Source organism: Heterocephalus glaber, unplaced genomic scaffold, assembly GCF_053883595.1.
Source record: "Heterocephalus glaber isolate CG9 unplaced genomic scaffold, H.glaber_assembly_v1.0 deba00001760, whole genome shotgun sequence".
Taxonomy (NCBI): domain Eukaryota; kingdom Metazoa; phylum Chordata; class Mammalia; order Rodentia; family Bathyergidae; genus Heterocephalus; species Heterocephalus glaber.
In genome coordinates this window covers 8,307,289-8,320,964 of record NW_028258457.1, presented here as the reverse complement: position 1 = coordinate 8,320,964, position 13,676 = coordinate 8,307,289, and the positions used below count along the sequence as shown (strand labels likewise).

At 48.8% G+C, this 13,676-nt stretch overlaps 1 protein-coding gene across 11 annotated transcripts in view; it reads left to right on the top strand.

Moving 5' to 3' along the window:
* Positions 1–5,563: 5,563 nt before the first annotated feature.
* The window catches only part of Ilf3 (interleukin enhancer binding factor 3), a 29,669-nt gene continuing 21,556 nt past the window's right edge, over positions 5,564–13,676 (top strand). For 10 of the 11 annotated variants that reach the window (XM_021244795.2, XM_087201605.1, XM_087201607.1 and 7 more), the window contains exon 1: positions 5,564–5,733. The gene's annotated coding sequence lies outside the window, so the exon portion shown is untranslated. The remainder of the gene's footprint in view (positions 5,734–13,676) is intronic. The other variant, XM_004865520.4, reaches the window with a different exon arrangement.

Genomic DNA, 13,676 nt, shown 5'->3' with positions numbered 1-13,676 from the left:
TCCCTGCCTGGTGTGTTTATGAGGGACAGCGGGCAGCTGGTAGGGGGAACCCCAGCTTGCAAGGCTCTGGGATTTTCTGAGCTGGGGCCACTTTTCATAAGGAAGAGGGAGGGCCAGGAAGCCCACTGTCTGCTGGCCTGGATCTCAGCCTGGATTCCACCAGGCAGGCAGCTCAGGTTTCTCCTGAAGGCGCCTGGCTCACAAACGGCCCTTTTCAGTTCCTGCTCCCTGAGGCCCAGGAGGTGGGCACCGCCCACCCACCTCCCAGCCCTGTGTCCTGGACGCCTACCCAGTCTTTCCTCGGTGGCCTTCACCTGAGGCCCCACAGCCTTGGCCAGCAGCTCTGCATCCACAAGGGGGCCACCCCAGTATGGGCTCGCTGCTACCCCCTGGTGGCCACTCGTGTTGCCGCCCCCCCCAGGCCAGATGGCCTGGGATTGTTACCATGCAGACTGCTAAGCCTGCCCAGGTATTGGGTTCTAGCCACTTTTTCTTTGGCGGCGGGGTGGGGGGTGGGGTGGGTATGTTTGCCATTGTTGTTTCTATTTTTTGTTTTGATGCTGAGGGTGGAACCTAAGACCTTACACATGCTAAACATATGTTGTACTTTTTATTTTTGTTTTGTTATTGTTGTTGTTTTTGTTTTGTTTTGCTTGGTACCAGGGATCGAACTCAGGACCTTGCGGTTTCGAGGCAGGCACTGGAATCACTGAGCTAAATTCCCGGCCCAATTTTTGTTTTTTGAGACGGTCTCACTATGTAGTCCAGCCTGGCCTTCAACTTGCCAGGATCTTCCTGCCTCAGCCTCCCAGAGTAACTGGGATTTCAGGTCTGCAGCACTACGCCCAGCTTCCCATCCACTATATTTGAGTACAGTCTTCCCTTGGAATCTGTGTAAGATTAGTTCCAGGACCCCTCAGATACCAAACTGCATGCTGGAGTCCCATATTTAAACTTGTATTTGCATAAAATCTACATCCAGCCTTCCAGCAGACTCTTGATTATCTCTAGGTGACATAACTCTAGATACACTGTACATGGTATGAAAATAGTTTCTTTTAATTTAAAAAAAATGAGTACTGTTTTCAGTACCTAATGATTACATTCATTATAAGGAATTGGTACACGGACATAAACCTCTTAGTTTTTTTAATTTGGTACTGGGATTGAATCCAGGACCCTTGCACTTAGGTATATCCCAGCCCTCTTATTTTTCATTTCGAGACTTGAGTCCCTAACTTGCAATCCTCCTTCTTCAGCCTCCCAGAGTGCTGGGATTACAGGTGTGCACCACCATTCCTAGATCAACACATTTTAATTTTTTTTTTTTGGTACTGGGGATCGAACTCGGGTCCTTGTGCTTGTGAGGCAGGCGGCGGAACCACTGAGCTAAATCCCCAGCCCCTAATTCTTTTTTTGATACAGGGTCTCACTATGTAGTTAAGGTTGGCCTTGAACTCACTGTGTAGCTCAGGCTGGCCTCAAATGTACAGCGATCTTCCTGCCTCAGCCTCCCAAGTCCTGGGATTACAGGTGTGCACCACCACAACCAGCTTCAATACATCTTAATTCTTTGAAAAACTGTTCTTTGTGGGTTTTTTTGGTGTTTTTTTTTTGGTACTGGGGATCGAACTCTGGACCTTGTGATTGTGAGGCAGGCAGCGGAATCACTGAGCTAAATCCCTGGGCCACTGTTATACTGTTCTTGTTACCAGAGTTTTGGGAGTAAAAGCCCCAGCTCTGGGGCTGGGCCACCTGTCCTATATGTCCAAGGAGAGGAGTGGGGCAATGGAGGGACAGGAGCTTGGATCAGCATGGCCGTGCTGGGAAGGACACACTGATTCCAGAGCTGTCTTCTTGGGCTGACAGCAGCTTTGGGGTCTTACAGAGAAGGGGAACCAGGCAAGGGCTGGGGTGTGCGTAGATGGCAGCACAGATCACTGTGGTCCAGCAAAGGTCTGGCTGATGGCATCTCAGGATTGGTCACATGGTATGGGGAGGGGTCAGGTTTCCCTCAGATGACAGCACAGCCTTTGTTCCTGTGGGGAGGGGGTGACCTCACCAGGGGGAGGTCTGCCAGGCTCTGCTTTTCCTGGAACCCAAGGAGCCTGCAGGTCAATGACCGGAGTTTGGAGCCGGACCTTAAGAAATGAGCAGTGGGGCCGGGAATGGTAATGGATGCCTGTAATCCTGGCACTCTGGGAGGCTGAGGCAGGAGGATGGCAAGTTTGAGCCCACCGTGGGCAACTTAGAAATGTAAGGAGACCCTATCTTAAAATAAAAAATAAAGATACAGCTGGGGATGCAGCTCAGTGTGAAGGCCCTGGTTCCATCCCCAGGACCACACAATAAAAACTGGCACCTGGATGTCCTTGTAAGTACTGAAAATGACTTACTTCTCTTTCCTTGGTGTCCCCAGTCTTGAGCGAGATGAGATAGGATAGATCAATTTACCCCTGTGATTCCACACTCGGGAGGCTGAGGCAGAAGGACTGTGTTTGTTTGAGACCAGCCTGGGCTACAAATGCATGAGTTCCAGCACCTGAGGGCTGGGAGAGGACTAATTTGAAGAGACCCTAGGCTAGTGAGTTCGAGGCCAGCCCGATATGTAGTGACTCTGTCTCAAAAAAGAAAGGGTTCAGATTTTGGAAATAATGAGAAGATAGAACTGAGGTGATTAATTCCGCGGGGAACGTGAAAGCAGTGAGCCAAAGAGGGCTGGGGGTGGGGACACTGGAAGAAGGGCCCGGCAAAGGTGCGGTTCAGCACTCGTCCTAGAGGGGGCGCGCGCCGCCCTATCCGTCCCGAGTCCCAAGGCCGGGGAATTACACTTCTGCCTGGGATTGAGGGGTGGCTGTTCTGGCTAACATACACTCCCGTGCACTTCTTTTAGTTTTATTAGTACGTCTGCAGTACATAATGGCTACACGCAACGTGTGGGAGTTGGTACATGTACATAACACATCTCAATTTTTTTCATCCCATTTCCTTCTCTCCTTTGATTTTGCCCTCTCCCCTTTTTTTGAGACAGGGTCTGGCTCTGTAGCCCAGGCTGGCCTGGAACTCGCAGTGATCTGGCCTCAGCCTCCGGAGTGCTGGGATTACAGGTATGTGCCATTACACCCAGCTTCACGGAAGTGGTTTTGAAACCTGTAATTTTTCGATTCCGTTTGCTTGTTCCAACACGCTGGCTACTATAGTCATAATCCCACCCGCTCCTTTCTGTGTTTGGTCCCTTCTAAGGGAGTTGCCTTGGAGAAAACTCCCATATGAACGCAGGAGGGGAAACGAGGACGAATCCTGTTCTGCCACTTGGCGGTGCTGTGAGCTCGGGGAAGTTCTTTGGACGTTTCCTCTAGGGTCAAGCAGGCACCGTTGGTCTCTGCTTGGGCTTTCAGTAAAATGGTACAGATGAGGGCTGGGGATTTAGCGCAGTGGTTCCACCGCCTGCCTCGCAAGAGCAAGGACTTGAGTTCGATCCCCGGCACCAAAAAAAAGGTTACAGCTGATTTAGGCGCTTTTTTGGCTGGGGCTACTAGGGACTGAACCCAAGGCTTTTGTTTCCATCGAGCTACATCCCCCGCCCTCTCTCCCTCCCTCCTTGGGGTCTGAACCTAAGACGCTTGTACTGGGCCACATCCCCAGCCTTTTTGACACAGGCTTGCTATGTCACTACTTTGCCCACACTAGGCTTGAACGTGCCACCATTCTGCCTCAGCCTCCTGGAGCTTTGGGATTACAGGCATGCACCACCAACCAAGCCCCACTTTACAATTCATTACTGCCACATGGACCTTGAACCATCTCTACTTAATTCTATTTGGATACATGACTCGACCATTTTACCCAACTTAGGACCTTGTGCTTTCAAGGTAGGCTTGGTGCCACTAAGATAAATCCCCAGCTAAACTATTGTTTTTGAGACAGGGTCTCGCTATGAAGTTCAGGCTGGCCTCAAACTGGCATTGATCTTCCTGCCTCAGCCTCCCTATAGCTGAGATTACAGGCGTGCATCACCATGATCCCTTTTTACACTGGAGTTGTTTTAAACTGATTTGTTTGGTTTTGGCCTTTAATGTTGGATACTTTCTTCACATAGACACATTTTGAACTTGAACTTCTGCCAAGGAATCCTGGGAACTTCTGAAGAACAGCCTGGCATCCCTCTGCCTGCTTAGCAAGCAGGCCTGCTGAGGTCTAGTTGGACCCTGGCAAAGAACAGGGTTAGTGTAAGGACACTGGGAGCTTCACAAGCTTCCAGGGAGGATTCAACCACACCACGGTTGCTGGTTTTGTTGGGGTGTTTTTCGCCACAGGGTCTTGCTATACTACTCAGATTGGTCTTGAAGAGCCGAAATCCTCTCGCTTCCGCCTCCCAATAGCTGGGATTACAAGTGTGAGCGCCCATACCCGGGTCCACAACGTGCTTTTAAGAAGGTCCCATCACTGGGGAGGCTGAGGTAGAAAGATCGCTCCAAGTTCGAGGCGAGCCTCGGTTACACAGTTCAAGGCCAGTGTAACCACACAGCTAAAACCTGACCCACAATGAAAAGGGCACTCTCGAGCTAGACGTGGTGGCGTACGCAATAAGGAGGCTGAGTCAGGAGGATTGCCCCGAATTCAAGGGCAGCCTGAATTACATAGTAAGAGCTTAACTCAAAACACTGAAAGAACAACAGAAAAAGCTGCAGGCCACTGGTCCTTTACTTAGGAGCCGAGCAGCTTGGAGTCCCAGTTCGCCCCTCCCCAAGCTGGCGGGGAGTCCTATACAGTCTTTTCGGGTCTGAGCATTAGTTTTTCCAGCTGTCAAAAAGCGGGGCGGTAGAGGGGCCGCTGGAGGATCATGAACACTCGCCTGCAGCCTTTGGAGGCTCCGGGAGTGTTACTGGCAGGCCCTGCACCCAGCAAGGTTCTCGGGGCTGAAGAACTGGAGCGCTCATCAGCGTGGGGTCGGAGTGGAGCTCCAGCAAGGAGCCCGGCCCCGCCTCTCCGCCTCTAGCAGAAGACGAGAGAACTGCGGCGATCCCTCTCCGTTGGAGACTGAAGCCCCGAGGGCCCGCTATTCCCGAATTGAGGAACACACGTGCCAGACTCTAGGAACCGTTTCCGCCAACGTACTCAAGGCGACGGGAATAAGATGGCAGCCGCGCAGGCGTACAAATGCGCACCCGTCACAAGGGCCGCCCCTCGGCGTGCCTCACGTGGTAAAGGCTGCTCAAAACCGCCATTGAAAAAAAAAAAAAAAAATGAAAGGCTTTTTGATCACGTGATATAGACCAACTAATAGGAAGAAAATAAGGGGTAAAAGCCTTCGTCACGTGGCGAAGTAGGACGGCGCATTCGACACTGTCACATGACTAAGCGACAGCATCCGAAGGAAAAGACTGGTACTGGGGCCACGTGACCAGTCACGCAGCGCCTACGCTCTCATCACGTGTGAACACGCCCACTTCCAGCTCTTCGCCCCGCCCCCTCACTCGGGTTGGGTCTGCGTCGTGCGGCTACGCGACGATAAGGAGGCGGGGCTCCGATCGGTCACGTGGTCCCGCACCTCCCCGGCGCGCGCCCGCCCGCCAGCCCGCTCGCCCCCGTCTCCTCCTCCTCTTCTCGCCATTGCAGTTGGACTCAGCTGCCCGGCGCACACCGCGTGGCTTTTGGGGGGAGACCCCGGTGGGCTGTGGCAGGAGGGAGGAGGCAGCGGCAGCTGCTGTCGGGGAAGGGGACGCCGAGAAGGTAAGCGTCAATGTGGCTGCGCTCCGGCCCGCTCCTGCCTCTGCCCCTCCCCCCGTCCGTTTTCCCTCTCAGCGCGGTCCCGGCTGAGCGTTGGCGGTGACAAGGTTGGTGACGCTCCGCAGCCCAGTCCTGCACCCGTTCCCCTCGCTCTGGCGCCCGGTTGCTTCTTCCTGGCCCGCGTCGCTCCCGCGCTCGGCCGTTACTCTCCCCCATTGTGCGGAGGAAACAAGATGGCGGCGGCGAGGGCCCGGTGCGCGCGCAGCCGCCCCCCCCCCACGCGTGGCCCCTCAGCCTGCGGGGTGCGTGCGCACCGGACCCCGGGCCGCCGCCTCCCGCGGGCCAGGCTTTGTCTGTTGCTTTGCCTCGCGCACGCGCGCACGTGCCTGGCGCACACACCCCCCTCGGGCTCCGATCATCCTGCCAGGCTTGGCTGGACCGACCCCCTCTTCCTCTTTGTCTCGGTCCCTCCCCGTTGCCCGGAAGGTCCCAGGTTCCTAAGGCGGGAAACCTCCGCTTGCTTTTGTCTTCAACCGGGCACGGAGAGACTGAATCCCCCTCCCTGGAAACTCCTTCTCTAGGCGGATTACAGAGGAAGTCTTTGTGGGTTCGTTGGGTTCCCAAATCTAGGGTCCGTAGGCCTCCCCCAGATCAGGCTCCAAACTTGGGTCAGTTTACTTTGCCTTTTGTTTAGATCAGTTGATTTTCATTGACACTGAGTGTTTTCCAGGTTTCTTAGGATTTGCATCTTCTTCCCAAAGTGTGATGTGACTCGGTGTTTGGGGGCTCTGTAATCTGCAAGATGGGGACCAAAACGTGGGTGCTTAAAGCCTTTTCCTACCTTTCTCTTCAAGTTGAGTGATGGAGATTTTTGAAGGTACTCGTGAGGTTGTGCCTAGGGTTAATTCTCCACCTGTTTGGATAAATTATTTGGGATGTACGATAATCTGCATGTTCTTGCACTGATGATTTCCAAACTTGGGGAGTGTAAGCTATCTCCTCCCAATGTTTCCAGAATTGCAGCAAGTTGCTGCTTGGGGATCAGAGTGGTCTGCTAGGCAGGATCAGTTTCTGAATATATCTTTCTGGTGGTTCAAGATACTACCCTTTTAAAACGAGTGGTGTGATGGAAAATTTGGGCTCCACTGGAAAATGAGAGTTGCTCTCAGCAGTTAGGGTTCAGATACAGGACTGCGTGTTCTCTTTTCCCCAGGTGTTTATGATTGGGAAGCTCCTTGGTTTACTCACAGTCCCACTACTGTGCGTTCTGTGTGATGCTTTGTGCTTGGTCTCCAGGGTTGTAGCTGCAGCAGGGACTCAGACAGGGAGTGACGTGTGGGGACCAGAGACTCATTCACGACGGGGACATGAAAAGGGATGCTGGCAGGTACTGCTGTCCTGCCAGTGTTGTCTTACGGCCTGTGGATAGCTCCCAGACCCTGGCATTTGAATGAATGGAGGCTGTACAGGCCCTAGCACTCTGTAGTTCAGATTACAGGCTGGTATTTACTACCAGGCTTGGCCTTGACTGCACTAGGCACTGAAGTGTCAGTCTTCCTATTTTCTGGGAGCTTGGGTTAGCCTGAGAATCACCCCTTTTTTGGAGCTGAGAGGTGCCAAATTTGCATTTTTTGTTTCTCCTGATAGAACTTGTCTAGTATAGCAAAAAATTACGTTAGCTACTAGTACTTTTAGAGTTTTGGAGGCTCATTTTGAGAGTGCACAGTTATTGGAGAAATTTGGGGCCCTTCAGGGAGGCGAGTGGGCTTCAGATTTTTGCTGCAGCATTTGCCAGTTTTAGGTGAAACAAGTAGCTTACATCTGTTATAAGAGTAAGTTGGTGCTAAAATGGTACTGAGAGAAGACAGATGTGTATTGGGGAAGCCAGTGCATGAAGTAAATTTTTTGTTTTTGTTTTTTTGAGATGGAGTCTTGCTTTGGTAGCCCTGATGGCCTCGAACTTGGGGTGAGCCTCCTGCTTCAGCCTCCTGAGTGCTGGGATTTAAAATTGTTAATGATAGGGCCAGGGATTTAGCTCAGTGGTGCCGTGCCTGCGCAAGGTCCTGAGTTCGACCCCCGGTACCAAAAAATAAAATAAAATTGTTAATGATAGTTATGATCTGCTAAGTCCTTGATAGCATGTTGCAGGTGATCCCGTTACAAATACTAAAGAGCAGGGCTGGGGATTTAGCTCAGTGGTTCCGCTGCCTGCCTCGCAAGCGCAAGGACCCGAGTTCAATCCCCGGTACCAAAAAAAAACAAAAACAAAAAACTAAAGAGCAAGACACTGTAACTGCTGTTTTATAGATATCTTCTGAAAGTGATGTCCAGTTGAAATTCATTTTTCTTGCTTCTTCTTAAATGTCCATTTACTAAAGATACCGAAAATGTAACTTTTTTGTTTGTTTCCTTCAAATTTTCTTTGTGGGGATTGAACCCAAGACTTTGTGAACCTTGGGCAAGCTCTGCCACTGAACTGTGCTCTGTGCCCCCTAAAATGTACCTAGTATTAAATCAACTTGTTTAGAAGCCAAAGGCCATTTTCCTGGAGGCCATATTTGATCACCAAAGATCGTTTAGTTACAAAATTGAATGTGTGTGTCCTTTTATTAAACTGTGTACATTTGTTCCAGTTTATTTTTACAATTTTAGGTGATCAGTGAGAAGTGGTTCTACTGGCAATTTGAAGTCTCTGATAGTTTTTCTTGAACATGCCAAAGATCTCTCTTGAATTTCATAAGGATTGTGATTCAGACTAGGGTAAAGTCTTGTGTGGGGATTCATCAATCTTTCAGGTCACTTGCTTTTTTTCCTTGAACTAATTTCTTTGAGTCTCTCGTTTTAAAGAATAAAACCAGAAATTAACTGAGTAATTTGGTACTTTTTATTTTTTTTGAGACAAGATCTTGCTGTACAGTTCAGGGTGGCCCTCCTGCCTCAGCCTCTCGAGTGCTGGGAGGCATGGGCCGCCACACTCAGCCTTGCTGGGTAATTAAAAAAAAAAAGCTAGCTGAGTGCTCAGACCCAAGATTCCTCCTCTCTTAGGAGGCTAAGGCAGGAGGGTTGAAAGGTCAAGCTCAGTCTAGGCAATTTATTTTTTTATTATCATTATTATTATTATTATTATTATTTTTTGGTACTGGGGATCGAACTTGGGTCCTTGGCTTGCGAGGCAGGCGGTGGAACCACTGAGCTAAATCCCCAGCCCCGATTATCATTATTATTATTAGTATTGGTACCGGGGATTGAACTCGGGTCCTTGCGCTTGCACAGTAGGCGGCGAAACCACTAAGCTAAATCCCCATCCAGTCTAGGCAGTTTAGTGATCTAGCATGACACTGTCTCAAAAATGGCCCAGGATATTAGCTGTAGCTTAGTGTAAAGGTCCTTGGTTCAATCGCTGGTACTGTTGTCATCCCCCCACCCCCAAACAAAAAGGAAAGAAAAAAGCCACATATGGTGATGCACACCTGTCATTCCAGCAGTTGGGAGGCTAAGGCAGGAGGATGGCTGTAAGTTCATGGCCAGCCTGGGCTACATAGTGAATTCAAGGACAGCCTGAACTGTACAGCAAGTCCCTGTCTCAAAAAGGAAAAAAAAGCATTTAATTGTTCACTTAGGTATTTTGCAGGTAAATCATAGCCACACATTCACAATTTAAAAAGTCTAAGCCACACATCTCAAAGTCCTAGCTATTTGGGAGGCTAAGGTAGGATCATTTAAGCCCAGGTTTTCAGTGCCAGCCTGGGTGACATAGACCCTATCTAAATAGGTCTAAACGTGACCAATGCAGAAATAAATTCCTGGGCCCCAGGGGTCCTAAGCTTTTACTACACACTTTGTGCCATAAGCGAGCCACAGAGCATCCTTAAAGGAGGGATGAGAGGTGGCCAGGACACAAGGTGCCCTGTGGGTGTCTGGGTGAGTGCTCACCACGGCCTGTGAAAAATTAGGTGTGCAATCTTGGGAGAGGAGAAGGGTGAGTCGTTTGGGGTGAAATTGCTTGTCTTCTTTAATTGTTTTAAAAGAATTTATTAATATATTGCAGTACTGGAGATTAAGCCTAGGGCATCATTCCTGGTAAGCAAATGCTCTACCATTGAGCTGTATCCACAACTAAGCCTTTTTTTTGGTACTGAGGATCGAACCTGGGTCCTTGCCCTTGCAAGGAAGGTGGCAAAGCCACTGAGCTAAATTCCCGGCCCTTAAAAGTCTGTTTTTTAAAATCCAAGCTTTTTTTTTTGGTACTGGGGATCAACTTGGGACCCTGCATCTGCGAGGCAGGTGCTGGAACCACTGAGGTGAATCCCCAGCCCATATAATCCAAGCTTTTAACTGCAGAAGGAGTACAAGTTCAAGGTCAGCCTGAACTGAGACCCTGTGTCAGACAAACAGCAAAGAGCCTGGCATGGTGTCAAGGATCGAAATTTCAAGTCCAGCTTGGGTGGCTTAGCAATTTAGCAAGACCCTGTCTTAAAATGCTGGGATGTAGCTCAGTGTGAAGACCCTGGGTTCAGTTCCCAGCATGAAACAAAAACAGCTTTTGAAAACTACACTGGCAACCTGGGTTGGAGTGTAGCTCAGGGATAGATCACTTAAGGAGCAGGTGCAAGATCTACAGGACCACAAAAAATAAACTGGTGACTGCTGTGTGGCCCGGCAGTTGCACTCTTCATTGAGTCTCATTTCTTAAGGAAAGGGAAGATGTTCTGTTGAAAACCTATGCACAGTCGTTTAACAAACTATTTGAGCCAAGAGCTGGAAACAAAGCACTGCCCATCAGACAGTGAATGGTCAAAAGTGTAGCACACAAAAAAAGTGTAGCACATTATTCTACAGAATTCAACTTAGTGACAAAGAGAAGCCATCTCTTGATGCACAGGAAAAGTGGGTGGATGAAATTTCCCTATAGTTCAGCTGAGTGAGACAAACGAAAAGGCTGTATACTCTATAATCCCATTTCTGTGACTTTTTGGTGTTTCGAAGCAGGGTCTTGCTGAGTTGCCCAGGCTAGCCTGGAACTCATGATCCTCTTGTCTCTGAGTGCTGATATTAATGACCTGTGTCACCAAACGTAGCTTGGGTTTTTTGGGGGGTTTCCCCCTGTGCTGGGGATTGGACCCCAAGTGCCCTGTGCATGCTAATCTCGCACTCTACTTCTGAGCTGAACCCTCAGCTCGTTAGAACATTCTTGAGAGGACAGAATGTAGAAATGGTGACTGGGTTAGTGGCTGCCAGGTTTAGGGAAGGTAATTATGGCCCTACAAGAGCAGCTGATGGATCCTTGCGCTCTGACTGTGCTCTGTCCTTTGACCATATCAGTACCATGTTCTATAGTTTTATAAGATGTTACTTTTTGGGGAAAAAGAATAGAGTGGGTTTCTATTGTTTCTTGTGTTTGTGAAGCTACAGTTATTTCAGAGCAAAAGAACTCAGCGCTGTAGCAGGCCCCTGTAATCCTAGCTAATCCCAGCTACTGCAGAGACTGAGATGTGTTGATCACTTTAGCCCTGGAGTTGGGACCAGTTAGGGCAGCATAGTGAGACCACTTAATTTTTACTTGGCTATTTATTTTGGTACTAGAAATTGAACCCAGGATCTTGCACTAAGCCATAGTCCTTGCTTGCTTGCTTATTTATTTGATTGTGGTTTTTTTGAGACAGGGTCTCACTATGTAGTTCAGGCTGACCCTGAATTCACTGTGTAGGCGGGCTGGCCTCAAACTCATGGCAATCCTCCTACCTTGGCTATTTTTTATTTTAAAATGATCTATGTTGCTCAGGCAGACCTGGAACTTGCAGTCCTCCTTCCTCAACCTCTTCAGTAGCTGGAATTACAGGCATCTGCCAACTCACCCAGCTAAGACCCTGTTTCTTTAAAAAAAGGCGGGGCTGGGGGAGGTCTGAGGATGCAGCTCAGTGATGAGTACTTTCCCAGCATGCTCCAGGTGAAAAAATAAAAGATACCCTTACTAAAATAATTCAGGTCTTTGTTAATAACATTTTTCAAGAGATGATATTTCTGTATTTCCTTAATGAGGAGGGAAATGTACTTTAAGGAGAGGTAAACACATTAAATTGCACATGAAATTATGAAGAAAATAATCCAAGGAGTTATCATGGAGTAGTTTGGGAGGGTTGCCTCTGCCTCAAGCCAGGTGTGTGAAGCTTGCTTCCTCAGCCTTGGCTCCCTGGAGAGCACACTGGACAGAGATTTGCTAATTTTCATTTAAAGTTATGGTACGCATTTTTCTGTGATACTGTGTTTTCTCACATGCAGATTTAAAAGCTTGTTGGGGCCTGGGGATCTTGCTCAGTGGTTTCACTGCCTGCCTCGCAAGTGGAAGGACCCGAGTTCTATCCCCGGTACCAAAAAAAAATGAAAGAAAGTAAAAGCTTGTTGGGTCATACAATAGCAGTTAGGTTGATCCTTCTACTACGTTGTATTTTTAGTACTACCATTCATGAAGTATTTTCCATATGGTCACTTTTGTTTTTATTTTGGCAGTGCTAGAGATTCAGTTTAGGGCTTTGTATATGCTAGGCAGGCATCCTACCACTGAGCAACATCCCCAGCGCTGCCTTTTTCTTTTTTGGTACCGGGGATCGAACTCAGGACCTTGGGCTTGCGAGGCAGGCAGCAGAATCACTGAGCTAAATACCCAGCCCCTTTTATTTTTATTTTGAGACAAAGTCTCACCAAACTGCCCAAGCTGCCCTCAAATTTGTGATCTTCTTGCCTCAACCTCCAGAGCAGCTGGAATTATAGGGGTGTGCCACCATGCCCTCCAGAAAAAATATTTCAGCATCAAACATAGCAGAAGAAAATAAACTTGAGGGAGATAGTCCTATAAAATAAAAAATTTTTAAATCTTTTTCCGAACTTTGACTTCTCTCTGCAGACTAGTGGGAACATTGTTGCAGATGTAGTGGGGAGACCATTGAGCTGGACTTCAGATTTGTGTTGAGTTTTTATTTTTGTTTTTGGTACCAGGAATGGAACTCAGGACCTAGTGAGGCAGGCATGGTGCCACTGAGCTAAATCCCCGGCCTGTGTTGAGATTTTAAATTTTCCAGAGTGGCATCAGTAACCAGGTTGGCATCAGTTTGGCTGGATCTGTTTTGCTATTCTCCATCTGTCCTTGCCGATATGAATCTAAACAGTCACTTAGGAGTAGCATGTGTCCCTCTTTGCCCTCGCAGCTCAGGATGGAGCAGCTCCAGCTCTCAGGAAACCCAGTGCTGGCTTAAATCTATGTAAGTGCTAAAATCTAATTGGGTCTCCACCTTGCCGTCCGGTTTAGGACTGTTCTCTCAAGGTGCCGGGAAGGCTTTAAGATCTGTTAGACATGGGACAGACAGGTGGGGCTGTGCTTGGTTCATTTTCAAACATTTGCCAATCTACGCCGGCTAATGTGGGATGCTTTTTTCCAGCAGCAAGTGCTGTGAGTCTCATTGTAATTCAGGAGAGGTCAGATAGATGTCCATTGCCCCACAGGCATACGTTTTTGTGGTTTTAAACCTCTAAGTCTGCATGCTGTGGGTGGGCTGATTTCAAGAACAAAAAGAAACCCAATCTCTGCGTGTTAGAACATCCCAGCCCACGTGGAAATCAAGTTTAAAATCCATATGCTTCACTTACCCCTCCTTCCTGCCACTTCAGAGAGGCTGCTCTCACTGGTGCCCAGGTTTGAGTCATAACCATGATTACAGGAACAGTGTTTGCATACTGTTAGGTTGGTGGAGAACAGCGGAACCTTGCCTGTAAGGTGGCTTCGGTGGCCTTCTTGCCAGCATTGCTACTCCCTAAAAATCTCTTAGAAAGGAAGTTTCTACTCACTGAGGGGACTCTCGGGTGAGTTCATGAGATGGAGTCCCTAGTATTCAAGGCCAGCGGAGCTGAATTGGGTGACAGATCTGTGCTCTCATGGAGGACAACTGAGGCTA